The sequence below is a fragment of the Bombina bombina genome, chromosome 7 (genome assembly GCF_027579735.1).
Source record: "Bombina bombina isolate aBomBom1 chromosome 7, aBomBom1.pri, whole genome shotgun sequence".
Classification (NCBI taxonomy): domain Eukaryota; kingdom Metazoa; phylum Chordata; class Amphibia; order Anura; family Bombinatoridae; genus Bombina; species Bombina bombina.
In genome coordinates, this window is record NC_069505.1 from 390,011,242 (window position 1) to 390,038,658 (window position 27,417).

Below are 27,417 nucleotides of genomic sequence, written 5' to 3' on the forward strand. Positions count from 1 at the left end.
AGAACATGTAAATCCGTTGTCATTGTAGCGAGATGTGCACTGTGCAGCTCTAGGGTCCCGAGGCCATTCCCATATGCCCTGGCAGGAATCACCTGTATATTAAAGTAATCGAGTCTGTGCAGCATAGCTGGTCTGGGCACTGCATGTGGGGTTGCACTAACTGGAGGTATAGCCTCTAGGCTTTTGGTAGCACTCTCTGCTCTTCCAGCCGCCACACAGACGTAATGAGCTGGCAACTTTCCTGTACTAACGGTCTGATCTTCTGCAGATATACTAGCGGTAGGAGGTAGGCACCGGGGCCCCAAAACACCACCCCCACCACGTTCTATCAAGATGGGCTCAGTTGCGTCGGGTTGCTGAGGTTGGCAGATGCCGTTATTGTTAGCTGACGCGTACAGCTTGTCAGCTAAGGCAGCGTGGTGGCTTTCAAGCAGACATCTTAGCTCCTCTAGGAAATAGGACGCAACCTCCATGTTTAGGGCTTGGTAGGGAACGTTAAGTATGAGTATGTTTTCAGCTTCCTGTAAGTTCAGTGGGTAACTGGAGGCTTGCGAGTAGAATGAATTCTCCTCAAAATGGCGGCTCCCGCCCTGCAAACTGAAAAAGGCAGTTATGTTCTTCAGTGTGTCGCTACTTCCAAGGTCTTATCGGAATAATCCCAGCCACAGTACTTACAGTACCCAAGTGTAAAGTATTGGCTCAGGTTTAGGAACATCCAGTTCACCTTGCCCTTACAGTATAGGATAGTAGTGATAACTTGGTGCAGTCTCACCGGCCCCTTAACGGCTCATAGCGGCGATATATCAGTTCTTAGGTTTATTCACATAAATGTTGGTCAGAAAGACGTTGCAGTGTGTGGAAAAAAACCCTATTTTAGGATCCTGGAACCGGGAGCTGCACCGAGACACGTCCAACAGCTCTAAAGTTGGCTCCGCCCCCAAGATTGAGAATGTTTTGATTTACGTATTTTACGAAATCTTGGATTGCATCTGGTCCCCCCTTCCAGATTATGAGGATATCGTCGATAAAACGAAACCACCTCACAATTTTATCTGAGTGGGGGTTTTGTACTTGCAAACACAACCTTAGAGGAACCTATCCAGCAACCAGACAGCGGTCAAATGGATATAGTAGATAAATCAAACAAATTCTATGCTAATGGCCAACCTAGGTTTAACTCTAATAAAAATAAAAATAAAGGTTTAAGGAATAATTATACAAATTCAAACAAACAATTGAAAAAGGGAAATTCCAATTCATCAGAAACATCCAATGATCATATACACACAAATAAAAATAAAAACAAAAACAAAAATCACCACTCTCAGTATTGGCCTTCTAAGAATCAAGGTACTCCTCAACAGCAGAGAGTAGGGACAAGGAGAAATTTGAATAGGGATTATGAATATAATAGGACTAACAATAGACAGGATGAACAGGGAACCTATCAGATGAGGGTATATCAACATCCCAATAAGAATAAAAATAAGAATAAACATATGAATGAGACAGCATCATATGGAAATTTGGGTGCTAAAACCAAAGTGCCGAATTGGCAAAATTTAGGTGGAGAGAATCAATACACAAAAACTGGGAACTATTTTAAACCAAATAGGGGACCAGATCATGGACCCCCCTCTCCGTCTTTTTTAGGGGTGTGCAACTCCCCGATGGGGAGAAACCCCAAAAGAGGAGCAAGAGAAGAAGATGTAGAGTGGGACTCCAACTCAAAAAGAATAAAAGAGAGAGAATGGCAATGATTGAGGACCATGGCCAAAAAGTATTCAATATAAGTAAAAAAACTTTGAATCAGGCAGAAGTAAGTGTCCTTGAGAAAGGACTCTCATTTGCACCCACTAACAGACCAAGAGATTTTGATTTATTTATAGATCTTGAAACATTTTCAAGGAAACTAACACTGAAAAGGTTTTATGCTAATAAAAATAAGAATCCAAGAGAAGTGTCAGTAGACTTGGATGACCAAATATTAGTAAATCATGAAGAGTCTTTTATATTTGACTCACCCCTTACCCTTGAAGATCAAATAGATGAGAGGAACTCTGAACAATATAATCATGAAATCATATGGATTCTAGAAGAATTAGAGGTGGAATCAAGGGACCTAAAAATTAATCATACCCGTCTCAAACCAAATTCTATTTTTTCCCCCACTATGCTCAAGGGAATTTTATACCAGTTTTTAGCGAATTAGTGTTGAAAGATCTCGAACAGATCTGTACCAATAATAAAAATAATAATGGGAGGGGGCGGAGCCGGCTGGCGTGGGACATGGCCGCACTTTAATGTGAGCTCCGAGTGCAAGTGCCCCTTATCGCTTGTACAGGGACATTCAAAAGCCATCCAGCACTATACTTAGCTATAAATAGCTCCGGAACAGATGGGGACATAAAAATCACTGATTCTGTTACACATACTTGATCTGTGTCACAGTTCCGTTTTGCGGCCTGGAGAGCGGCCGCCATCTTTGAAGCCTGCAGGCAGTGCCCATGCTGACAGACAAACCGGAGTGAGCAGCCCTCCAGCAGATGTTAGAAGCTGCATCGGCAATTACCTAAAACACCGCCGGGAACTTAAATACCGTACGTTGACCCTTGAAACACCTGTTATTGGCGGCAGCTCTTTAATCCCTGGGCTATGATATACCGGAACCTTCCGGAATAACACCGAGTACTAGGCAAAAGATTTAGGACGCTGTAGAAAGCGCAAGACCTGAGATAAGCTATAGTAACTGCTGTGGAGGACACATGTAATATTTTTCCCTTTTTATATAAGGTCACCACCTTTGCAGCGTGAGACAGACTGTGACACATAGCCAACGTGCCTTGCAAAGAGCAATAGAGAAGCTTTGATAGAAGCAGAGACATTTTTGGTTATACTCGCAGTATTGTGCCTTACATGAGGCTGTTTAATTATAGAGGGTCTGCTTAAAGTGTACCATGCTGCTTTGATGCAACTTATTGATATCACAGCTCACAGTCAGTGAGGGGGGATTCTACACTTACATACTTGTCAGTCTCACTGCCTGTGTTAATCACTATGCCTTACAGGAATATGTTTTAATTGATGACCTGCTTAATGCATACCATACCAATGTGACACAGCCTGGTCACCTTATCACAGCTCACAGTCAGTGAGGGAGAATTTTGGTCTCACACACCTTTCAATACCATAGCCCTTGTTCACTTACTCCTTTTTAAGTCTGGGAGATAGGTTCAACCACATTTACAGAGAAATAAGAAGTAATCTGCAGTATCATACAAAATATTAAATAAAATGTCTCCAAAAAAGGTAAAGTCAAGCAAAGATACTAAAAAACCTGCTGCCTCACGCAATTCAGTGAGCTCCTTTTTTAGATCTGCAGAACCCTCGCAGCTGACACTGCCTGAATCCATTACGTCAAGGAGATCTGAGATGTCGCCCTCAGAAAGTGAGGAAAGTGATATAGATGATTCTGTCCAGCTAACTAAGTGCTTTTTGGCCTCTATACCATCTAAAAGTGATTTGGATAACATTGTTGTCAAGGTGCAAGATTGTATCAAAGAAGAACTAGCTAACCTAAGAAAGGACATGTCGGAGATTGGTAACAGGGTGGAAGCCTTAGAGGAAGACAATGAGTTTAACCAACAAGAAATATCTAACTTGAAGACCACAGCCCAGATACATGACTCACTATTTACCCAGCTACAAGATAAATTAGAAGATCTGGAGAATAGGGAACGGCGCCAAAACCTCAGGGTCAGAGGCATTCCAGAGACTATCCTGCCGAATTCTGTTCCAGAGTTTCTCAAAGGCCTCTTTCCTTTCTACTAGGCCCCTATTCTACTGCTGACATCTCTATGGACCGGGCTCATAGAGCTCTCAGACCGAGACCTCCGGACCAAGCGCCTCCAAGAGACGTTATACTCAAATTAACACATTTTCAAACCAAAGAAGACATCTTAAAAGCTGCAAGACAACTTAAAGACATCAACTTTCAGAACTGCCGCTTACAAATATTTACAGATCTTGCCCCTCGCACTTTGCAGAGAAGGAAAGAATATCAACATCTGACAATATTGCTTAGATCAAAAGGGATCCCATATCATTGGGCTTTTCCCTGTTCTCTTAACATATCCCACAAAGGCAATAAACTTACTTGTAAAACACTGGATGATATACCGGATTTATGTGCGGCACTGGGGATTGATCCCCCCCAACCAACGACAGCGAGAGATGACAGAGAGCAGAATATGATCGCAAAGTCAGCAAGACCTCACAGAGCACAGTGGCGACAGCAAAAAAACAAGAAAACAAAGACAGTGCTGGACACTCTACCCACTGATGGTTTGGGATGACCTAAGAGGAGCTAGATGGGTGAGATAATTCTATGTTTCATATTTCTATAGTCATCAAGGAAAGTTAACTTTTTCATTGCCTCCTGGACCTTCCCAGTAAAGAGACTGAGCGTTTTAGTGTAATTATTCTGCAGTCGGTTAGAACTGATTGCCTTAAAATGCAATAATGCCCTTGTATTTACATCCCTGTTTATTAAGAAAACAAAGACAGTTCTGGGCACTCTACCCACTGATGGTTTGGGATGACCTAAGAGGAGCTAGATGGGTGAGATAATTCTATGTTTCATATTTCTATAGTCATCAAGGAAAGTTAACTTTTTCATTGCCTCCTGGACTTTCCCAGTAAAGAGACTGAACGTTTTAGTATAATTATTCTGCAGTCGGTTAGAACTGTTTGCCTTAAAATGCAATAATGCCCTTGTATTTACATCCCTGTTTATTTCAATATCTAAATCGGGGGTAAGCTATTCTTCCCCTGTGCAGTGACATACTATGTCAAATTGTTTGTTTAGAGTTTATATTACTGTTATTATTATTGTTATTTATGTTTATGTTTTTTCTATTGTTATTGAGATTTGTGTCAATGCATGTAAACAACAGACTTCGGGAATAAGACAGATCGGTCCAGATCCCAATATTTTATGGCTTTACACTAGGGTATGCTCATCAGATAGACTCTGACTTAAGGAATAGACATGACAAGCTCTAAACCAATTACATTTATGTCTCAAAATGTAAAAGGCCTTAATATACCACACAAAAGACGGGTAGCGTTCAATGATATTAAACATAAACTTGTTGACGTTCTATTCTTGCAAGAGACACACTATCTAGAAGGACAAGAGCCTAAGTTTTTCACGTCCACTTATTCAAATCACTACCATAGTAGCCATCCGACAAAAAAGATCTCTGGTGTCAGCATCCTACTTCGCAATTTCCTACAATTCCATGTCCAACACATAGATAGAGATAATGAAGGAAGGTACTTGGCCCTACTAGGCCTGCTTTATGGGAAGCCAGTTACGTTAGTAAACATTTATGCACCAAATACACGTCAGGCATCATTCTTCCGTCAGATATCCAATAATATCATGGCTTTTCATAAGGGTTCTCTCATTATAGGAAGTGATCTAAATACACCACTAGACCCACTGTTGGATAGCTCTTCTACACAATCGCAATTGTCTAAAAAGACACTTAGGTCTATGAAGGGGGATCTAGCACTACTGGGAGTCCATGATACATGGCGAGTCCACCATCCAACTAGTAAGAATTTCACCTTTTATTCAGCACCACAAAGTACACATTCCGGTATAGATTATATTTTAATAGACCACAATACTATTACCTCGGTATTATCCACTGACATTACTCCCACTAGTTGGTCTGATCACTCAGCAGTAATTTGTAAACTGCAATGGTCCTCCCTCCCCTTTAAACCATACCAGTGGCGCTTTGATGACACGGTGCTTAAGGAAGACCTCACGTTCCAACAAATAGAGAAATCTATAGCGGAATATTTTGAGCATAATGACACCTCAGATGTAGACCCGTTTACCTTGTGGGAGGCGCATCAATGCGTTATAAGGGGTGAGATGATAAAACTCAAATCCTTGCAAAATAAAACCTATAGACAACAGCATGTAACCCTCACTGATACCTACCAACACATAGACAGTCTATATAAAAGCAACCCACATGATCTTTCCTTAAAATCCCAACACGAGCAAGCTAAGCACCAACTTATGAAATTTCTGGAGAATTCAGCCCAAAAACAGGCACTGAAATTACGCCAAAAGTTTTTTCTAGAAGGCAATAGACCAGGTAAACTCCTGACAAGAGCACTTAAGACACAACAATTGACACACTATATCACTACGCTGCAAGATACCGCAGGTGTACTCACTGTAGAAACACAGAAGATGACAGAGATATTTAGGAAATACTATGCTGCTCTATATGACCTGACTCCACATAGAAACAAGATTATGCATCAAACACATTGCCATCGATACCTAGACAACATAACATTACCCACAATAACTAAAGATGACCTAGAATCTTTCAACTCAGCAATTACAGTTGTAGAGATTGAGAATGCCATACACTCACTAAAACAGGGGAAAAGCCCCGGCCCGGATGGTCTTACAAGTGGCTACTACAAAAAATATAAACATCTTCTCCTCCCACATTTGCTCTCAGTTTTTAATCATATTGATAAGCTTCATGAGTTGCCCCCTCTATGCTCGAAGCAATAGTGACAGTTATCCCGAAACCAGGTAAAGACCCAACGATCCCATCAAATTATCGTCCAATATCCCTTCTGAACGTTGATATAAAACTTTATGCTAAAATACTAGCCACCAGAATAAATAAAGTACTACCCACACTGATACATCCAGACCAGGTGGGCTTTGTGCCGCAGAGGGAAGCTAAAGATAACACGGTTAAGGTTCTTCACTTAATACAGTACGCAACTACTCATGACATCCCCCTAGTTTTACTATCGACTGACGCTGAAAAAGCTTTCGACAGGTTGGACTGGACTTTTCTAAAACTTACCCTACAAAAATTTGGCTTTCCTGACAGTTTTATTTATAAAATATTAGCCCTCTACTCTAACCCGACTGCCAAAATCAAGGTGAATGGTGCACTGTCTGGCCCTTTTCATATCCGAAATGGTACTAGACAGGGCTGCCCTCTGTCGCCCTTACTATTTGTGCTCTCAATGGAAACTTTGGCCACCAAACTACACGATAACCCTGACATAACGGGACTTTCCATAAACACTGCCCAACATAAATTAGCACTTTACGCAGACGACCTATTACTGACATTAACTCACCCGACTATATCTCTCTATGTGGCACAGGGCACCCTGGAAGAATTCGGCCTTTGTTCCAATTATCTGGTTAAAAAACACAAATCTGAGATCCTTCCCATTAACTTAAGCAAGGCAGATATTCGCACACTCAGTTTACAATCACCATATTCGATACAGCAATCTTCCCTAAAATACCTAGGTGTCTATTTGGCTAATAATATCCAGCAATTACATGACCTTAACTACGAGCCGCTTCTGTTGGCTATCTCCAAGGATACGTCAACATGGCTAAATAAAAATATATCCTGGTTGAGCAGGATAGGGGTAGCTAAAATGACCATCCTCCCTAAGATTCTTTACCTATTCCAAACGCTCCCTATACCACTCTCAGACTCCTATCTATGTAGATTACAATCAACAATGAACTCATATATCTGGAGGAAAAGACCTCCCAGAATAGCCAAATCCACTTTATTTTTGTCGAAAACAGATGGTGGACTGGGTGTCCCGGATATATGTAGATACCGTACTGCAGTTTTTTTGAGAAGGGTGGTGGACTGGTGTACACTCCCTGTAAACCATGGTAAAACCTGGATGACACTAGAACACGACCTGACTAACTCGCCCCAGTTAAGTGTACACTGTTGGCAACCTGCCGGTAATCTACCAGCCTTAATAAAAACTTACCCTATAATAAAAGAAACGTTTAATGTATGGTTCCGGATGCTATACACCCACCCACATCTCTCCACGGTCCCCTCCCCCCTGACTACAGTCTTATCCAATCCAAACTTTATCAGTGGGATGGTGCTAACACCTAAAGCACAAAGCAGCTTGGATAAGTTCCTTCCACTGTATACACTACTTGAGTCAGGAAAGCTACTACCTGTACAGCAATTGGCGAATCTGGGACTCACATAGTTCACCAACTGGTTCACATACCTGCAACTTAAGCACTTTATACACACCCATAAATTAAAGCACCTTCTAGTGCGGGACCGTACCCCTCTAGAGAAAATTTGTACCCTTGACACCCCCCCAGCACATACTATCTCTGTCCTATACCAATTATTAATCACACCCTTTGAATTCATGCAGACTTCAACTATAATATCTTGGCATAGAGAACTCCCGTATACACTTTCGGAAAAAGAGTGGTATTATATTTTCCTATACACCAGCAAATCCGCACATTCAGCCACGCTATTAGAAACTAACTATAAGTTCCTACTCCACTGGTACCTTACTCCTCACAGGTTAAAGCACATATTCCCAAAGGCTTTGGATAGATGTTGGAGGAAATGCTCAGGAAAAGGCACTCCCTACCATATTTGGTGGGAATGTCTTAAAATACTGAAATTTTGGATAGAGATCAACCAGGAATTGAGTAAGCTGTTGAATCATGATCTTACCCTAGATCCTATAGTATACCTGTTTCATGTTATACCTAAGCTCCCATTTAAACAACACACTTCTCTTCTTCAGCTGGCTATATGTAGTGCAAAACAATTAATTCCTAGGTTATGGAAATCAGAAGCCACACCAACTTTAATGTTATGGAAATCACAGATGGAGACGAATTTATCACTAGAAAGATATTTTATTACACAACGGGCAAACTGGAATTTTATGCTGAAATGATGTTCTTTTGGGAATCCCACTATTACCCCAGACAGACCTAGGCATTTTTAGTAACAATATCCAGACTTATACGGCTAGGGGTACATATATTGGTCCTGACATGTGAAGAAACATAGGTACATCTCCATTTTTATACTGACAGTTAATACTCTATTAGAGACACAGGCATTTATATACACCCAAATGTATCTACTTTTAGGCAGAACGAGAGTGCTGACAGACTTGATGGAGGGGTAACACATATTGATTAAATGTTTGTATGCGTTTACAATGACTATAATAGGTGAAGATAAGATAATCGTTGGATGGACCTTCTTTACGAGAAAATTGCAAAATGTTAATGTACTCTCTCTGTATTGAACTTTGATTGCAGACATGTTGCCATTCTTGGAGTCCTGTTTTCATTGTGACATATATGTTTGTTGTATTGTATTGTAAAATCTTGACACAAATAAAAGATTAAACAAAAAAAAATTAATAATAATGGGAAACTCAATTTAAGTCAAGTTGAGAGAAAAGCACTATCTGTTTTAAAGAATGATCATACAATAGTGATCCACGGAGCTGATAAGGGGGGAGGAGTAGTTCTGCAAGAGAGGGCAGACTACCTTAAAGAAGCTCATCGTTTACTAGGTGACACTAACACCTATGTAAAGCTAAAGTCCAATCCCACTAAGATATTTAGTGAACAATATGATGATCTGGTTAATATGGCAAAAGAACAAGGTATACTGGATAAATCTGAATTTGAAATTTTAAAGGTGGTGGAGCCAAAAATTGTGGTATTCTACCTCCTTCCTAAAATTCATAAGAGTTTAGTGGACCCCCCTGGATGCCCGATAGTGTCCGGGATTGGGTCACTAACCACTAAACTATCCCAGTATGTGGACACATTACTTAGTCCAATGGTTCCCTGCCTTCGGCCCTACATCAGAGACTCTATGGACATTATTAACCAGCTTAAAAAGTGCACCTGGAAAGCGGAGTAAATGTGGGTTACACTAGATGTTTCCTCTTTGTATACATGTATACCGCATGATTTGGGTCAGACAGCTGAGGAGTATTTTTTCAGAAAAACTGATTACATAGAGAGGTCCCAAAGGGAATTTATTTTGAAAAGTATTGATTTTATATTAAAAAATAACTATTTTTTATTTGAAAATGAATTTTACCTCCAAACCACTGGGACCACGATGGGGACGAAATTCGCCCCAAGTTTCGCGAATTTATATATGGGGCGGTGGGACGACATGTACATCTTCACTGAAAACCCCCACTCAGATAAAATTGTGAGGTGGTTTCGTTTTATCGACGATATCCTCATAATCTGGAAGGGGGGACCAGATGCAATCCAAGATTTCATAAAATACGTAAATCAAAACCTTCTCAATCTTAGTTTTACTGAAACTCACCATAAGGATCAAATCACATTTTTAGATCTCACTTTGACTCACAGAGGAGATCAGATCATTAGTGGTCTCATTAGAAAAACCACGGATACAAATGCATATCATAAATGGATCCAGAACATACCCTTTGGTCAATTCCAAAGGGTTAGAAGGAACTGTACCGACTTAGCAACATTTGAGAAAGAATCGGAAATAATCAAAAAAAGATTTCTCAGTAAAGGCTATGATTCAGCACTAGTACAAAAAGCGTATACTAGAGTTAAGAATCTGAACAGACAATTGTTACTTGCTCCGAAACCAAAAGAATTGAAAAAAGAATCTCATAAGAATCAACCATTATTTATAACGAAATTCAATAGATGTTCTCGACAGATTGAGAAGTCTTTTAAAAAGCACTGGCCTATTCTATTGCAAGATCCTGTTCTAAGAGATATACTATCAGATAAACCACAGATAGTATTTAAGAAAAATCAGAATTTACGAAATATTTTAGCACCAAGTAAATTAAGGGATAGTGTGAAGCAAAAAAATTGGTTACAGATGAGATCAACTGGTTTCTTCAAATGTGGGAGGAAGAATTGTCTGAGTTGTCTACATATGGACAAAGATCATTTAGAATTTAGATCCTTGAGAGATAATAAAACATATCCAATTAAAGAGAGTATTAATTGCGAAAGTACACATGTGTTGTACCACCTCTCCTGTCCTTGTGGGAAAATGTATATAGGAAGGACCAAGAGGAGCCTAAAAACCCGCCTAAGGGAGCATTTGGTGAATATTGAAAAAGGAGTTTTAACCCATGGGGTTTCTGCTCACTTCCTTGAAGTACACAACAAGGATCCCAGTAACCTTAAAGTTAAGGCGATTGAAAGAGTGGGATTGGATGTAAGAGGGGGTAACAGACTATTAGCCCTGTGGCATAGAGAAACCTATTGGATCAGAACCCTTGGGTCTCTTGAACCAAATGCAATGAATAAAGAGATCGATCTGGCTGCTTTTTTGGTTGATGAATAGGGTCCTTATGTTAGATGGGGCTGTACGACCCCATGAGTTGATACATAGATAGCATTCTTGAGTTAACTCTCCTAGATCATAAATTATTATGTCTGAATAGGTTTCCTAATAAAATAATTTTTTATTTAATAAATATATCTTTTTATCCCAAAAAATTTTTATCCAAAAAAATTTTTATCCAAAGAATTTTTTAGCCAAAGATTTTTTAATTACATTTTTTTTTTCTATTTTCTATTCATTGTTATTTATTTTTTAGATTCCACACTTACAGATGCACTGGACATACATATGTTTTCACATTAGTTAGTACCAGGGGGAATGAAGTATTAGGAACTATACAATTGATTTCATAAATTCTATACTATGTTTTATGAGATAAAAACACTGTGTTTTAATCACATTTTTAGATATGCATTTTTTCCTACATATTTTAGATAGTTTTAATATGTGATGAATTATAAGGAACTATGCCATATTACCAAGGGACCCAACTAAAACTCATAAGAAGGAATTACGTGACCTATTGGATGACGGGATGGAACAGGGGTGTATAGATACCAAGACTGTGGAGTTTCTGATGGTAGATAATCCAAGAATACCCCTGTTCCATTACCTACCTAAGGTCCATAAGTCACTCAAAGATGTACAGGGTCGTCCCATAGTTAGTGGCATAGGGTCCCTTTTAGAACATCTCTCCCAGTGGTTAGACACTATATTTCAACCATTTGTAAAAACACTTCCATCATATATTAAGGACACAAAGCATGTTCTTAGTATGATGGAAACACAAAAGTGGGACCAGGACTACCATTGGTTAACAGTGGACGCTGTGTCCTTATACTCCTCTATCCCTCATGGGGAAGGCCTACGGGCTATAAAATTCTTTCTCAGGAATTATTCGGAATACTCTAGGGAATTTCAGGATTTTGTACTAAGGGTGACCAGATATCTATTGACCCATAACTTCTTCCAGTTTCAAGATGTTTTCTATCTCCAGAGATGTGGAACAGCGATGGGGGCCAAGTTTGCCCCCTCTTACGCCAACCTATTTTTAGGTTGGTGGGAGTTCTTCCACATCTTTGGAAATAGAAACATCTACAAGGATCGAATCGTCATGTATGGAAGATACATAGACGATCTCCTGTTTATCTGGAAGGGAGATCCCACTAACATCAATAGCTTTGTCGAAAGCCTTAATGATAATGATGTGGGTATGAGTTTTACTCATGAGTACAGTTCCATTTCGATCAACTATCTTGATTTGGTACTGATGGGTACTAGGGATAATAAGGTCAGCACCAGAGTATATAGAAAGCCCATTAGTGGTAACAAACTACTGCATGGTAGGAGCTGCCATCCTAAGCATACGGCAGCAGCTGTAGCCAAAGGTGAATTCATTCGCCTTAAAAGGAATTGTTCTAAAGATGGGGATTACCATCAGGAGGCGGTTGCCCTAGAACAAAGACTAAAAGAGAGAGGTTATTCCTGTAAAATAATCAGAAAAGCTCGAATGCAGGTAGAACCGATGCCTAGAAAAAACTTTCTCAGAGAAAGACAAGAACGTAAAAAAGATTTTGAGGGTGTGACTTTTGTCACTAGCTATAGTGCCCAGTTCCCAGAGATTGTAAATATTATACGTAAACATTTCCCCATTCTGGCCGCTGATGAAAAACTGATTAACGTGGTCAAGAAAGGCATAAGATGTAGTTCAAGGAAGTGTCCCACTCTGGGGTCATTATTATCCCCTACAGAACTAAAATCACAAACTAAAACACAAAGTACTTGGATGACCAGCAGAGGGATGTATCAATGTGGTCATAAGAAATGTAAACCATGCGAGTATCTAGACAAGACTAAAATATTTAAATCTCAGGTGACAGGAGAGGTTTTTGAGATTAAAACTTGTATGAATTGCACAACGTCAAGTGTAATATACATGCTGACATGCCAAGTTTGTAAAGTGCAATACATAGGTCTCACCTCCAGGGATATTAAAACACGGATGCGTGAACACATATCCACCCTCACGAGAGGTAAATCACAAACACCCCTAGTACGTCACTTTACTGAAAATCACAATGGTGATATTGGCTCACTTAAATGGTGTGCTATTGAGGAAGTAAAGGTCCCCAAAAGGGGAGGAGATTTAGATAAACTCCTGGCAAAAAGGGAAATGTTCTGGATTTTGAGACTCAGAACTAGGATTCCAGAGGGTCTCAATTCCAGATACGACATAATAAACTATTGGGAGTAGGATACCTCCCCCTCTTTCATATCCTGTTAGGTTAAGAGGACAAGGCTGCAAGGCACTTTTAGTGCATTTGGGCATGTACCTAAGAGGGTATTAACAGTGAATAATTCAAATTTTTTCAAAAATAAATTCCCTTAAATGACCATAAATGGGATATGTATTGCTTTCTGACAATGTACAAAATAGAAATTTTTCCCCAATTAATCTCTAATAACAGTCAATATTGTAAATAGGTATTATACTGACTTGGGATATTAAATATCAAATAATTGATCAGTCATCTTTTCTAAAATAATTTCTGAATAAGGTTTAAGAAGTGAAACATCAGCTGGGTTACACATAGGTATGGATATAATCCCTTTCTTTTGGGAAATTGTAATAGGGATTTAGAAATTGAGTCAATCCAATAGTTATTAAAAATCTTTACCAAGTGACTTACATATAGTCTTTATTACATTTCTGACATATATGACTGTTAACTTAGATATAAAGTATTAACAGCAAGAATACAACTGTGAGTACAAGCCCTTTTTGTTCAAAAAATACCACTAAGCCCATATGACAAAATGGGGTTAGATGAAAGGGTTAAGTTTCTGTTCCAGTCATTCCTTGAGTGCCCATTATTAGAAGGTGGAGTTAGTGCATTTATTTTAACCTATTAGCATACATTTAGGTGTTTTTAAGGACCTGTAGGATAGACACAAACCAGGCTATGATTACGGCAATCTGCCGAAACGCGTAAGCCTGTGTGCTGCGCTCTCCCCTAAACACTTGTGGCAAGCTGTCACTGTTTTTTGCTATGCAATTTTAAACTTTTTTCGAATAAAGCATTAAGGTTTTACAAGGAGTGTGGTATTGTATTTCCTTTCACTTGTATGAATTATAAGGATTCATAGTAGTTGGTGTTTGATTATCAGTGGTATGCACGTAGACTAAGCAGACATATAAATGGAAGCATACAAACAGATATAGCATTACGGCCCCAACCTTTAGGTATTACAGATATAACAAAAAGTATTACAAAAGGTATGACCAATTTTAACTAGTCTCTGGTATTTATGAGACTGGCAATGATAGGTAGTTGGGATTTAGGGACCAGCTAGCATGAATTGTCTATATATGAAACGTGTTTGTTAATAATGACATTAATTTTATATGTACATTTATGATAAAACAGAAAGAAGTTTTTGAATCCATTAATTTTGTATAAAGATAAATAAAAATGTTTCCATTTATTGATTGAACCATCATATGAATTGTGTAACATTGGCTTTATGAACGTTTTATGAATGATCAACTTTTTTTGACACCATAATTCATATCGATAAGTGTTGAACTGTTTTCAATTCATTTAAAGCTATTAGTAGGCTGAATGAAATGCTAGCCAATAACACTAACCTTGTACACATATGATGCGATATTGTTACAATATTTAAATGCTACATGTGGTGCCATATATCACTCCTTAACAATAAGTGCAGAGCAGTCTGAATATTACTTTTCTTTTACCTTATTGTCTGGATACGCCTGCGAAATAGGAGCACTGCATCATTACTTGCTTAAAAGAAAATTGGTGGAACAAGTGGGCAGCCTCTGACCAAGTAAGGAGAACCCTTACGAAACGCGTAAGGCCACACCCACCACACACACGCTACCGCAAGCAGCTGATGCAAGCTGACGGCTTTAACGCTTGCATACAGCTGATTTAGAGTGGCGTGTCTATTGAACCGGACTATATCCAAGTACTGCATACCCCCTAAATTTGGAGGTTTTGACATTTATCCCAGCAACAGGAAGCCACACATGAAGCAAGTAAAGGGATTCTGATGGACTTGATGGGAAACCAGGGAGAATGTTATTTAAAAGGATATTAAACCCATTTTTTTTTCTTTTATGATTCCTATAGAGCATGAAACTTTAAGCAACTTTCTAATTTACTCCTATTATTAATTTTTCTTCATTATCTTGGATCTTTATTTGAAAAGCAGGAATGAAAGTTTAAGAGCCGGCTCACTTTTGGTTCGGCACCCTTGATAGCGTTTGCTGATTGGTGGTTACATTTAGCCAACAATCAGCAAGCGATACCCAGGTTCTGAACCTAAAATGGGCCGGCTCTTTAGCTTTATTTCCTGCTTTTTCAAATAAAGATATCAAAAGAATGAAGAAAAATTGATAATAGGAGTAAATTAGAAAGTGGCTTAAAATTGCATACTCTACCTGAATCATAAAATAAATAATATGGGTTTAGTAACCCTTTAAGGTACATGAAAGTCATTGTTTTCGGTTTTTGTTCTTTTTTTTCTTTTTTCTTTTACATATATAAGATTCATTTGACAATATATTAAAGTTTAAAAAACAAAACAATGTCCCAGTACTGAGACCAAAAAAAATATTTGTTTTTTTGCTTGTCCACTTATTTAGCTATGGGAGGTTTCCTTATCAGTCACTCAGTTTCTGCAGATTTTTTTTTTTAGTTTCAAAATAAAAGCATGAAAAAAGTTAACTTGTTTAATCTTTGCTTTTTAATATGAATGGTATCAATAGCTTAAGTTGAATGGCCATTTAAGAAAGTTGTTTTTAAGCACTAATATTTCTTTTAAATACCCCTGTTCAGGTACAGAGTAAACCAATTTTGTCAAGTTTATAAAAACTTGACCAATGACCATTTATGCAACAGTTTAAGTTATGCTTGTCAGACAGTGAACATAAGCACATTAGTATAATTGAATATTAAACCAAATTTATTTCATGATTCAGATAGGGCATACAGTTTTAAACAACTTTCCAATGTATTTATACGGTCTAATTTGCTTATTCTTTGTTGAAAAGGCTAGGTAGGCTGAGTAACTGGGAACTAGATGCTGATTGGTGGCTACACATATATGCCTCGTGATTGGCTTGCTCATGTGTTCAACTAGCTCCCAGGAGTGCATTGGGTTTCATGTCCCTTTAAGTTGTACTTGCCAGCCAATGAGAACTAGTACAGGTGTTTGAGTAGCACATGATATCCAGTGAGCACTAATATAGCTGTATGAGTTGTGTCTTTAAGCCAGTCAGTGCTAATACAGCTGTATAAGTTGTGTCTGTAAACCAGTGAGCACTAATACAGCTGTATGAGTAGTGTCTGTAAACCAGTGAGCACTAATACAGCTGTGTGAGTTGTGTCTGTAAACCAGTGAGTGCTAATACAGCTGTATGAGTTGTGTCTGTAAGGCAGTGAATGCTAATACAGCTGTATGAGTTGTGTCTGTAAGCCAGTGAGTGCTAATACAGCTGTATGAGTTGTGTCTGTAAACCAGTGAGTGCTAATACAGCTGTATGAGTTGTATCTGTAAATCAGTGAGTGCTAATACAGCTGTATGAGTTGTGTCTGTAAGTCAGTGAGTGATAATAAAGCTGTATGAGTTGTGTCTGTAAACCAGTGAGTGTTAATACAGCTGTATGAGTTGCGTCTGTAAATCAGTGAGTGCTAATACAGCTGTATGAATTGTGTCTGTAAGCCAGTGAGCACTAATACAGCTGTATGAGTTGTGTTTGTAAACCAGTGACTACTAATATAGCTGTATGAGTTGTGTCTGTAAACCAGTGAGTTCTAATACAGCTGAATGAGTTGTTTCTGTAAGCCAGTGAGTACTAATACAGCTGTATTAGTTGTGTCTGTAAACCAGTGAGTGCTAACAGCTGAATGAGTTGTGTCTGTAAACCAGTGAGTGCTAATATAGCTGAATGAGTTGTGTCTGTAAGCCAGTGAGTACTAATACCGCTGTATGAGTTGTGTCTGTAAACCAGTGAGTACTAATACAGCTGTATGAGTTGTGTCTGTAAGCCAGAGAGTACTAATATAGCTGTATGAGTTGTGTCTGTAAGTCAGTGAGTGCTAATACAGCTGTATGAGTTGTGTCTGTAAATCAGTGACTACTAATATAGCTGTATTAGTTGTGTCTGTAAACCAGTGAGTGGTAATATAGCTGTATGAGTTGTGTCTGTAAGCCATTGAGTGCTAATACAGCTGTAAGAGTTGTGTCTGTAAGCCAGAGAGTAATAATACAGCTGTATGAGTTGTGTCTGTAAACCAGTGAGTGCTAATACAGCTGAATGAGTTGTGTCTGTAAACCAGTGAGTGCTAATACAGCTGTATGAGTTGTGTCTGTAAACCAGTGAGTACTAATACAGCTGTATGAGTTGTGTATGTAAACCAGTGAGTACTAATATAACTGTATGGGCTGTGTCTGTAAGCCAGAGAGTACTAACACAGCTATATGAGTTGTGTCTGTAAACCAGTGAGTAATAATACAGCTGTAGGAGTTGTGTCTGTAAGGCAGTGAATGCTAATACAGCTGTATGAGTTGTGTCTGTAAGGCAGTGAATGCTAATACAGCTGTATGAGTTGTGTCTGTAAAACAGTGAGTGCTGATACAGCTGTATGAGTTTTGTCTGTAAGTCAGAGAGTGATAATACAGCTGTATGAGTTGTGTCTGTAAGCCAGAGAGTACTAATATAGCTGTATGAGTTGTGTCTGTAAGTCAGTGAGTGCTAATACAGCTGTATGAGTTGTGTCTGTAAATCAGTGACTACTAATATAGCTGTATTAGTTGTGTCTGTAAACCAGTGAGTGGTAATATAGCTGTATGAGTTGTGTCTGTAAGCCATTGAGTGCTAATACAGCTGTAAGAGTTGTGTCTGTAAGCCAGAGAGTACTAATACAGCTGTATGAGTTGTGTCTGTAAACCAGTGAGTGCTAATACAGCTGAATGAGTTGTGTCTGTAAACCAGTGAGTGCTAATACAGCTGTATGAGTTGTGTCTGTAAACCAGTGAGTACTAATACAGCTGTATGAGTTGTGTATGTAAACCAGTGAGTACTAATATAACTGTATGGGCTGTGTCTGTAAGCCAGAGAGTACTAACACAGCTATATGAGTTGTGTCTGTAAACCAGTGAGTAATAATACAGCTGTAGGAGTTGTGTCTGTAAGGCAGTGAATGCTAATACAGCTGTATGAGTTGTGTCTGTAAGGCAGTGAATGCTAATACAGCTGTATGAGTTGTGTCTGTAAACCAGTGAGTGCTGATACAGCTGTATGAGTTTTGTCTGTAAGTCAGAGAGTGATAATAAAGCTGTATGAGTTGTGTCTGTAAAGCAGTGAGTGCTAATACAGCTGTATGAGTTGTGTCTGTAAATCAGTGAGTGCTAATACAGCTGTATGAGTTGTGTCTGTAAGCCAGTGAGCACTAATACAGCTGTATGAGTTGTATCTGTAAACCAGTGAGTGCTAATACAGCTGTATGAGTTTTGTCTGTAAGTCAGAGAGTGATAATAAAGCTGTATGAGTTGTGTCTGTAAAGCAGTGAGTGCTAATACAGCTGAATGAGTTGTGTCTGTAAATCAGTGAGTGCTAATACAGTTGTATGAGTTGTGTCTGTAAGCCAGTGAGCACTAATACAGCTGTATGAGTTGTTTCTGTAAACCAGTGAGTACTAATACAGCTGTATGAGTTGTGTCTGTAAGGCAGTGAATGCTAATACAGCTGTGTGAGTGGTGCCTGTAAGCCAGTGAGTGCTAATACAGCTGTATGAGTTGTTTCTGTAAGCCAGTGAGTGCTAATACAGCTGTATGAGTTGTGTCTGTAAGCCAGTGAGTGCTAATACAGCTGTATGAGTTGTGTCTGTAAACCAGTGAGTGCTAATACAGCTGTATGAGTTGTGTTTGTAAATCAGTGAGTGCTAATAAAGCTGTATGAGTTGTGTCTGTAAACCAGTGAGTGCTAATACAGCTGTATGAGTTGTGTCTGTAAATCAGTGAGTGCTAATACAGCTGTATGAGTTGTGTCTGTAAGCCAGTGAGCACTAATAAAGCTGTATGAGTTGTGTCTGTAAACCGGTGACTACTAATATAGCTGTATGAGTTGTGTCTGTAAACCAGTGAGTGCTAATACAGCTGAATGAGTTGTGTCTGTAAGCCAGTGAGTACTAATACAGCTGTATTAGTTGTGTCTGTAAACCAGTGAGTGCTAATACAGCTGAATGAGTTGTGTCTGTAAACCAGTGAGTGCTAATACAGCTGAATGAGTTGTGTCTGTAAGCCAGTGAGTACTAATACAGCTGTATTAGTTGTGTCTGTAAACCAGTGAGTGCTAATACAGCTGAATGAGTTGTGTCTGTAAACTAGTGAGTGCTAATACAGCTGCATGAGTTGTGTCTGTAAACCAGTGAGTAATAATACAGCTGTATGAGTTGTGTCTCTAAGCCAGAGAGTACTAATACAGCTGTATAAGTTGTGTCTGTAAGCCAGTGAGTGCTAATACAGCTGTATGAGTTGTGTCTGTAAACCAGTGACTACTAATATAGCTGTATGAGTTGTGTCTGTAAACCAGTGAGTTCTAATACAGCTGAATGAGTTGTTTCTGTAAGCCAGTGAGTACTAATACAGCTGTATTAGTTGTGTCTGTAAACCAGTGAGTGCTAACAGCTGAATGAGTTGTGTCTGTAAACCAGTGAGTGCTAATATAGCTGAATGAGTTGTGTCTTTAAGCCAGTGAGTACTAATACAGCTGAATGAGTTGTGTCTGTAAGCCAGTGAGTACTAATACCGCTGTATGAGTTGTGTCTGTAAACCAGTGAGTACTAATACAGCTGTATGAGTTGTGTCTGTAAGCCAGAGAGTACTAATATAGCTGTATGAGTTGTGTCTGTAAGTCAGTGAGTGCTAATACAGCTGTATGAGTTGTGTCTGTAAATCAGTGACTACTAATATAGCTGTATTAGTTGTGTCTGTAAACCAGTGAGTGGTAATATAGCTGTATGAGTTGTGTCTGTAAGCCATTGAGTGCTAATACAGCTGTAAGAGTTGTGTCTGTAAGCCAGAGAGTACTAATACAGCTGTATGAGTTGTGTCTGTAAACCAGTGAGTGCTAATACAGCTGAATGAGTTGTGTCTGTAAACCAGTGAGTGCTAATACAGCTGTATGAGTTGTGTCTGTAAACCAGTGAGTACTAATACAGCTGTATGAGTTGTGTATGTAAACCAGTGAGTACTAATATAACTGTATGGGCTGTGTCTGTAAGCCAGAGAGTACTAACACAGCTATATGAGTTGTGTCTGTAAACCAGTGAGTAATAATACAGCTGTAGGAGTTGTGTCTGTAAGGCAGTGAATGCTAATACAGCTGTATGAGTTGTGTCTGTAAGGCAGTGAATGCTAATACAGCTGTATGAGTTGTGTCTGTAAACCAGTGAGTGCTGATACAGCTGTATGAGTTTTGTCTGTAAGTCAGAGAGTGATAATAAAGCTGTATGAGTTGTGTCTGTAAAGCAGTGAGTGCTAATACAGCTGTATGAGTTGTGTCTGTAAATCAGTGAATGCTAATACAGCTGTATGAGTTGTGTCTGTAAGCCAGTGAGCACTAATACAGCTGTATGAGTTGTACCTGTAAACCAGTGAGTGCTAATACAGCTGTATGAGTTTTGTCTGTAAGTCAGAGAGTGATAATAAAGCTGTATGAGTTGTGTCTGTAAAGCAGTGAGTGCTAATACAGCTGTATGAGTTGTGTCTGTAAATCAGTGAGTGCTAATACAGTTGTATGAGTTGTATCTGTAAGCCAGTGAGCACTAATACAGCTGTATGAGTTGTTTCTGTAAACCAGTGAGTACTAATACAGCTGTATGAGTTGTGTCTGTAAGGCAGTGAATGCTAATACAGCTGTGTGAGTGGTGCCTGTAAGCCAGTGAGTGCTAATACAGCTGTATGAGTTGTTTCTGTAAGCCAGTGAGTGCTCATACAGCTGTATGAGTTGTGTATGTAAACCAGTGAGTACTAATATAACTGTATGGGCTGTGTCTGTAAGCCAGAGAGTACTAACACAGCTATATGAGTTGTGTCTGTAAACCAGTGAGTAATAATACAGCTGTAGGAGTTGTGTCTGTAAGGCAGTGAATGCTAATACAGCTATATGAGTTGTGTCTGTAAGGCAGTGAATGCTAATACAGCTGTATGAGTTGTGTCTGTAAACCAGTGAGTGCTGATACAGCTGTATGAGTTTTGTCTGTAAGTCAGAGAGTGATAATAAAGCTGTATGAGTTGTGTCTGTAAAGCAGTGAGTGCTAATACAGCTGTATGAGTTGTGTCTGTAAATCAGTGAATGCTAATACAGCTGTATGAGTTGTGTCTGTAAGCCAGTGAGCACTAATACAGCTGTATGAGTTGTACCTGTAAACCAGTGAGTGCTAATACAGCTGTATGAGTTTTGTCTGTAAGTCAGAGAGTGATAATAAAGCTGTATGAGTTGTGTCTGTAAAGCAGTGAGTGCTAATACAGCTGTAAGAGTTGTGTCTGTAAATCAGTGAGTGCTAATACAGTTGTATGAGTTGTGTCTGTAAGCCAGTGAGCACTAATACAGCTGTATGAGTTGTTTCTGTAAACCAGTGAGTACTAATACAGCTGTATGAGTTGTGTCTGTAAGGCAGTGAATGCTAATACAGCTGTGTGAGTGGTGCCTGTAAGCCAGTGAGTGCTAATACAGCTGTATGAGTTGTTTCTGTAAGCCAGTGAGTGCTAATACAGCTGTATGAGTTGTGTCTGTAAGCCAGTGAGTGCTAATACAGCTGTATGAGTTGTGTCTGTAAACCAGTGAGTGCTAATACAGCTGTATGAGTTGTGTTTTTAAACCAGTGAGTGCTAATAAAGCTGTATGAGTTGTGTCTGTAAACCAGTGAGTGCTAATACAGCTGTATGAGTTGTGTCTGTAAATCAGTGAGTGCTAATACAGCTGTATGAGTTGTGTCTGTAAGCCAGTGAGCACTAATAAAGCTGTATGAGTTGTGTCTGTAAACCGGTGACTACTAATATAGCTGTATGAGTTGTGTCTGTAAACCAGTGAGTGCTAATACAGCTGAATGAGTTGTGTCTGTAAGCCAGTGAGTACTAATACAGCTGTATTAGTTGTGTCTGTAAACCAGTGAGTGCTAATACAGCTGAATGAGTTGTGTCTGTAAACCAGTGAGTGCTAATACAGCTGAATGAGTTGTGTCTGTAAGCCAGTGAGTACTAATACAGCTGTATTAGTTGTGTCTGTAAACCAGTGAGTGCTAATACAGCTGAATGAGTTGTGTCTGTAAACTAGTGAGTGCTAATACAGCTGCATGAGTTGTGTCTGTAAACCAGTGAGTAATAATACAGCTGTATGAGTTGTGTCTCTAAGCCAGAGAGTACTAATACAGCTGTATGAGTTGTGTCTGTAAGCCAGTGAGTGCTAATACAGCTGTATGAGTTGTGTATGTAAATCAGTGACTACTAATATAGCTGTATTATTTTGTGTCTGTAAACCAGTGAGTGCTAATACTGCTGTATGAGTTGTGTCTGTAAACCAGTGAGTGCTAATACAGCTGTATAAGTTGTACTTGCCAGCCAATGAGAACTTGTACAGGTGTTTGAGTAGCACATGATATCCAGTGAGCACTAATATAGCTGTATGAGTTGTGTCTTTAAGCCAGTGAGTGCTAATACAGCTGTATAAGTTGTGTCTGTAAACCAGTGAGCACTAATACAGCTGTATGAGTAGTGTCTGTAAACCAGTGAGCACTAATACAGCTGTGTGAGTTGTGTCTGTAAACCAGTGAGTGCTAATACAGCTGTATGAGTTGTGTCTGTAAGGCAGTGAATGCTAATACAGCTGTATGAGTTGTGTCTGTAAGCCAGTGAGTGCTAATACAGCTGTATGAGTTGTGTCTGTAAACCAGTGAGTGCTAATACAGCTGTATGAGTTGTATCTGTAATCAGTGAGTGCTAATACAGCTGTATGAGTTGTGTCTGTAAGTCAGTGAGTGATAATAAAGCTGTATGAGTTGTGTCTGTAAACCAGTGAGTGTTAATACAGCTGTATGAGTTGTGTCTGTAAATCAGTGAGTGCTAATACAGCTGTATGAATTGTGTCTGTAAGCCAGTGAGCACTAATACAGCTGTATGAGTTGTGTTTGTAAACCAGTGACTACTAATATAGCTGTATGAGTTGTGTCTGTAAACCAGTGAGTTCTAATACAGCTGAATGAGTTGTTTCTGTAAGCCAGTGAGTACTAATACAGCTGTATTAGTTGTGTCTGTAAACCAGTGAGTGCTAACAGCTGAATGAGTTGTGTCTGTAAACCAGTGAGTGCTAATATAGCTGAATGAGTTGTGTCTGTAAGCCAGTGAGTACTAATACCAACTTATGTATGAGTTGTGTCTGTAAGCCAGTGAGCACTAATAAAGCTGTATGAGTTGTGTCTGTAAACCGGTGACTACTAATATAGCTGTATGAGTTGTGTCTGTAAACCGGTGAGTGCTAATACAGCTGAATGAGTTGTGTCTGTAAGTCAGTGAGTACTAATACAGCTGTATTAGTTGTGTCTGTAAACCAGTGAGTGCTAATACAGCTGAATGAGTTGTGTCTGTAAACCAGTGAGTGCTAATACAGCTGAATGAGTTGTGTCTGTAATCCAGTGAGTACTAATACAGCTGTATTAGTTGTGTCTGTAAACCAGTGAGTGCTAATACAGCTGAATGAGTTGTGTCTGTAAACTAGTGAGTGCTAATACAGCTGCATGAGTTGTGTCTGTAAACCAGTGAGTAATAATACAGCTGTATGAGTTGTGTCTCTAAGCCAGAGAGTACTAATACAGCTGTATGAGTTGTGTCTGTAAGCCAGTGAGTGCTAATACAGCTGTATGAGTTGTGTCTGTAAACCAGTGACTACTAATATAGCTGTATGAGTTGTGTCTGTAAACCAGTGAGTTCTAATACAGCTGAATGAGTTGTTTCTGTAAGCCAGTGAGTACTAATACAGCTGTATTAGTTGTGTCTGTAAACCAGTGAGTGCTAACAGCTGAATGAGTTGTGTCTGTAAACCAGTGAGTGCTAATATAGCTGAATGAGTTGTGTCTTTAAGCCAGTGAGTACTAATACAGCTGAATGAGTTGTGTCTGTAAGCCAGTGAGTACTAATACCGCTGTATGAGTTGTGTCTGTAAACCAGTGAGTACTAATACAGCTGTATGAGTTGTGTCTATAAGCCAGAGATTACTAATATAGCTGTATGAGTTGTGTCTGTAAGTCAGTGAGTGCTAATACAGCTGTATGAGTTGTGTCTGTAAATCAGTGACTACTAATATAGCTGTATTAGTTGTGTCTGTAAACCAGTGAGTGGTAATATAGCTGTATGAGTTGTGTCTGTAAGCCATTGAGTGCTAATACAGCTGTAAGAGTTGTGTCTGTAAGCCAGAGAGTACTAATAAAGCTGTATGAGTTGTGTCTGTAAACCAGTGAGTGCTAATACAGCTGAATGAGTTGTGTCTGTAAACCAGTGAGTGCTAATACAGCTGTATGAGTTGTGTCTGTAAACCAGTGAGTACTAATACAGCTGTATGAGTTGTGTATGTAAACCAGTGAGTACTAATATAACTGTATGGGCTGTGTCTGTAAGCCAGAGAGTACTAACACAGCTATATGAGTTGTGTCTGTAAACCAGTGAGTAATAATACAGCTGTAGGAGTTGTGTCTGTAAGGCAGTGAATGCTAATACAGCTGTATGAGTTGTGTCTGTAAGGCAGTGAATGCTAATACAGCTGTATGAGTTGTGTCTGTAAACCAGTGAGTGCTGATACAGCTGTATGAGTTTTGTCTGTAAGTCAGAGAGTGATAATAAAGCTGTATGAGTTGTGTCTGTAAAGCAGTGAGTGCTAATACAGCTGTATGAGTTGTGTCTGTAAATCAGTGAATGCTAATACAGCTGTATGAGTTGTGTCTGTAAGCCAGTGAGCACTAATACAGCTGTATGAGTTGTATCTGTAAGTCAGTGAATGCTAATACAGCTGTATGAGTTGTGTCTGTAAGTCAGTGAATGCTAATACAGCTGTATGAGTTGTGTCTGTAAACCAGTGAGTGCTAATACAGCTGTATTAGTTTTGTCTGTAAGTCAGAGAGTGATAATAAAGCTGTATGAGTTGTGTCTGTAAAGCAGTGAGTGCTAATACAGCTGTATGAGTTGTGTCTGTAAATCAGTGAGTGCTAATACAGTTGTATGAGTTGTGTCTGTAAGCCAGTGAGCACTTATACAGCTGTATGAGTTGTTTCTGTAAACCAGTGAGTACTAATACAGCTGTATGAGTTGTGTCTGTAAGGCAGTGAATGCTAATACAGCTGTGTGAGTGGTGCCTGTAAGCCAGTGAGTGCTAATACAGCTGTATGAGTTGTTTCTGTAAGCCAGTGAGTGCTAATACAGCTGTATGAGTTGTGTCTGTAAGCCAGTGAGTGCTAATACAGCTGTATGAGTTGTGTCTGTAAACCAGTGAGTGCTAATACAGCTGTATGAGTTGTGTTTGTAAACCAGTGAGTGCTAATAAAGCTGTATGAGTTGTGTCTGTAAACCAGTGAGTGCTAATACAGCTGTATGAGTTGTGTCTGTAAATCAGTGAGTGCTAATACAGCTGTATGAGTTGTGTCTGTAAGCCAGTGAGCACTAATAAAGCTGTATGAGTTGTGTCTGTAAACCGGTGACTACTAATATAGCTGTATGAGTTGTGTCTGTAAACCAGTGAGTGCTAATACAGCTGAATGAGTTGTGTCTGTAAGCCAGTGAGTACTAATACAGCTGTATTAGTTGTGTCTGTAAACCAGTGAGTGCTAATACAGCTGAATGAGTTGTGTCTGTAAACCAGTGAGTGCTAATACAGCTGAATGAGTTGTGTCTGTAAGCCAGTGAGTACTAATACAGCTGTATTAGTTGTGTCTGTAAACCAGTGAGTGCTAATACAGCTGAATGAGTTGTGTCTGTAAACTAGTGAGTGCTAATACAGCTGCATGAGTTGTGTCTGTAAACCAGTGAGTAATAATACAGCTGTATGAGTTGTGTCTCTAAGCCAGAGAGTACTAATACAGCTGTATGAGTCGTGTCTGTAAGCCAGTGAGTGCTAATACAGCTGTATGAGTTGTGTCTGTAAGCCAGTGAGTGCTAATACAGCTGTATGAGTTGTGTCTGTAAACCAGTGAGTGCTAATACAGCTGTATGAGTTGTGTCTGTAAGTCAGTGAGTGATAATAAAGCTGTATGAGTTGTGTCTGTAAACCAGTGAGTGCTAATAAAGCTGTATGAGTTGTGTCTGTAAACCAGTGAGTGCTAATAATGCTGTATGAGTTGTGTCTGTAAGCCAGTGAGTGCTAATACAGCTGTATGAGTTGTGTCTGTATACCAGTGAGTGCTAATACAGATGTATGAGTTGTGTCTGTAAGTCAGTGAGTGAAAATAAAGCTGTATGAGTTGTGTCTGTAAACCAGTGAGTGCTAATAAAGCTGTATGAGTTGTGTCTGTAAACCAGTGAGTACTAATATAACTGTATGAGCTGTGTCTGTAAGCCAGAGAGTACTAACACAGCTGTATGAGTTGTGTCTGTAAACCAGTGAGTACTAATACAGCTGTATGAGTTGTGTCTGTAAGGCAGTGAATGCTAATACAGCTGTATGAGTGGTGTCTGTAAGCCAGTGAGTGCTAATACAGCTGTATGAGTTGTGTCTGTAAGCCAGTGAGTGCTAATACAGCTGTATGAGTTGTGTCTGTAAGCCAGTGAGTGCTAATACAGCTGTATGAGTTGTGTCTGTAAACCAGTGAGTGCTAATACAGCTGTATGAGTTGTGTCTGTAAACCAGTGAGTACTAATATAGCTGTATGAGTTGTGTCTGTAAACCAGTGAGTACTAATATAACTGTATGAGCTGTGTCTGTAAGCCAGAGAGAACTAACACAGCTGTATGAGTTGTGTCTGTAAACCAGTGAGTACTAATACAGCTATATGAGTTGTGTCTGTAAGGCAGTGAATGCTAATACAGCTGTATGAGTGGTGTCTGTAAGCCAGTGAGTGCTAATACAGCTGTATGAGTTGTGTCTGTAAACAAGTGAGTGCTA

General features: G+C 39.3%; 1 protein-coding gene across 1 annotated transcript in view; it reads left to right on the plus strand.

Annotated features, from left to right (window-relative positions):
- Positions 1-27,417, plus strand: part of LOC128636389 (galactosylgalactosylxylosylprotein 3-beta-glucuronosyltransferase 1-like) — a 137,415-nt gene that overhangs the window by 81,918 nt on the left and 28,080 nt on the right. The gene's annotated exons all lie outside the window — the stretch shown is intronic.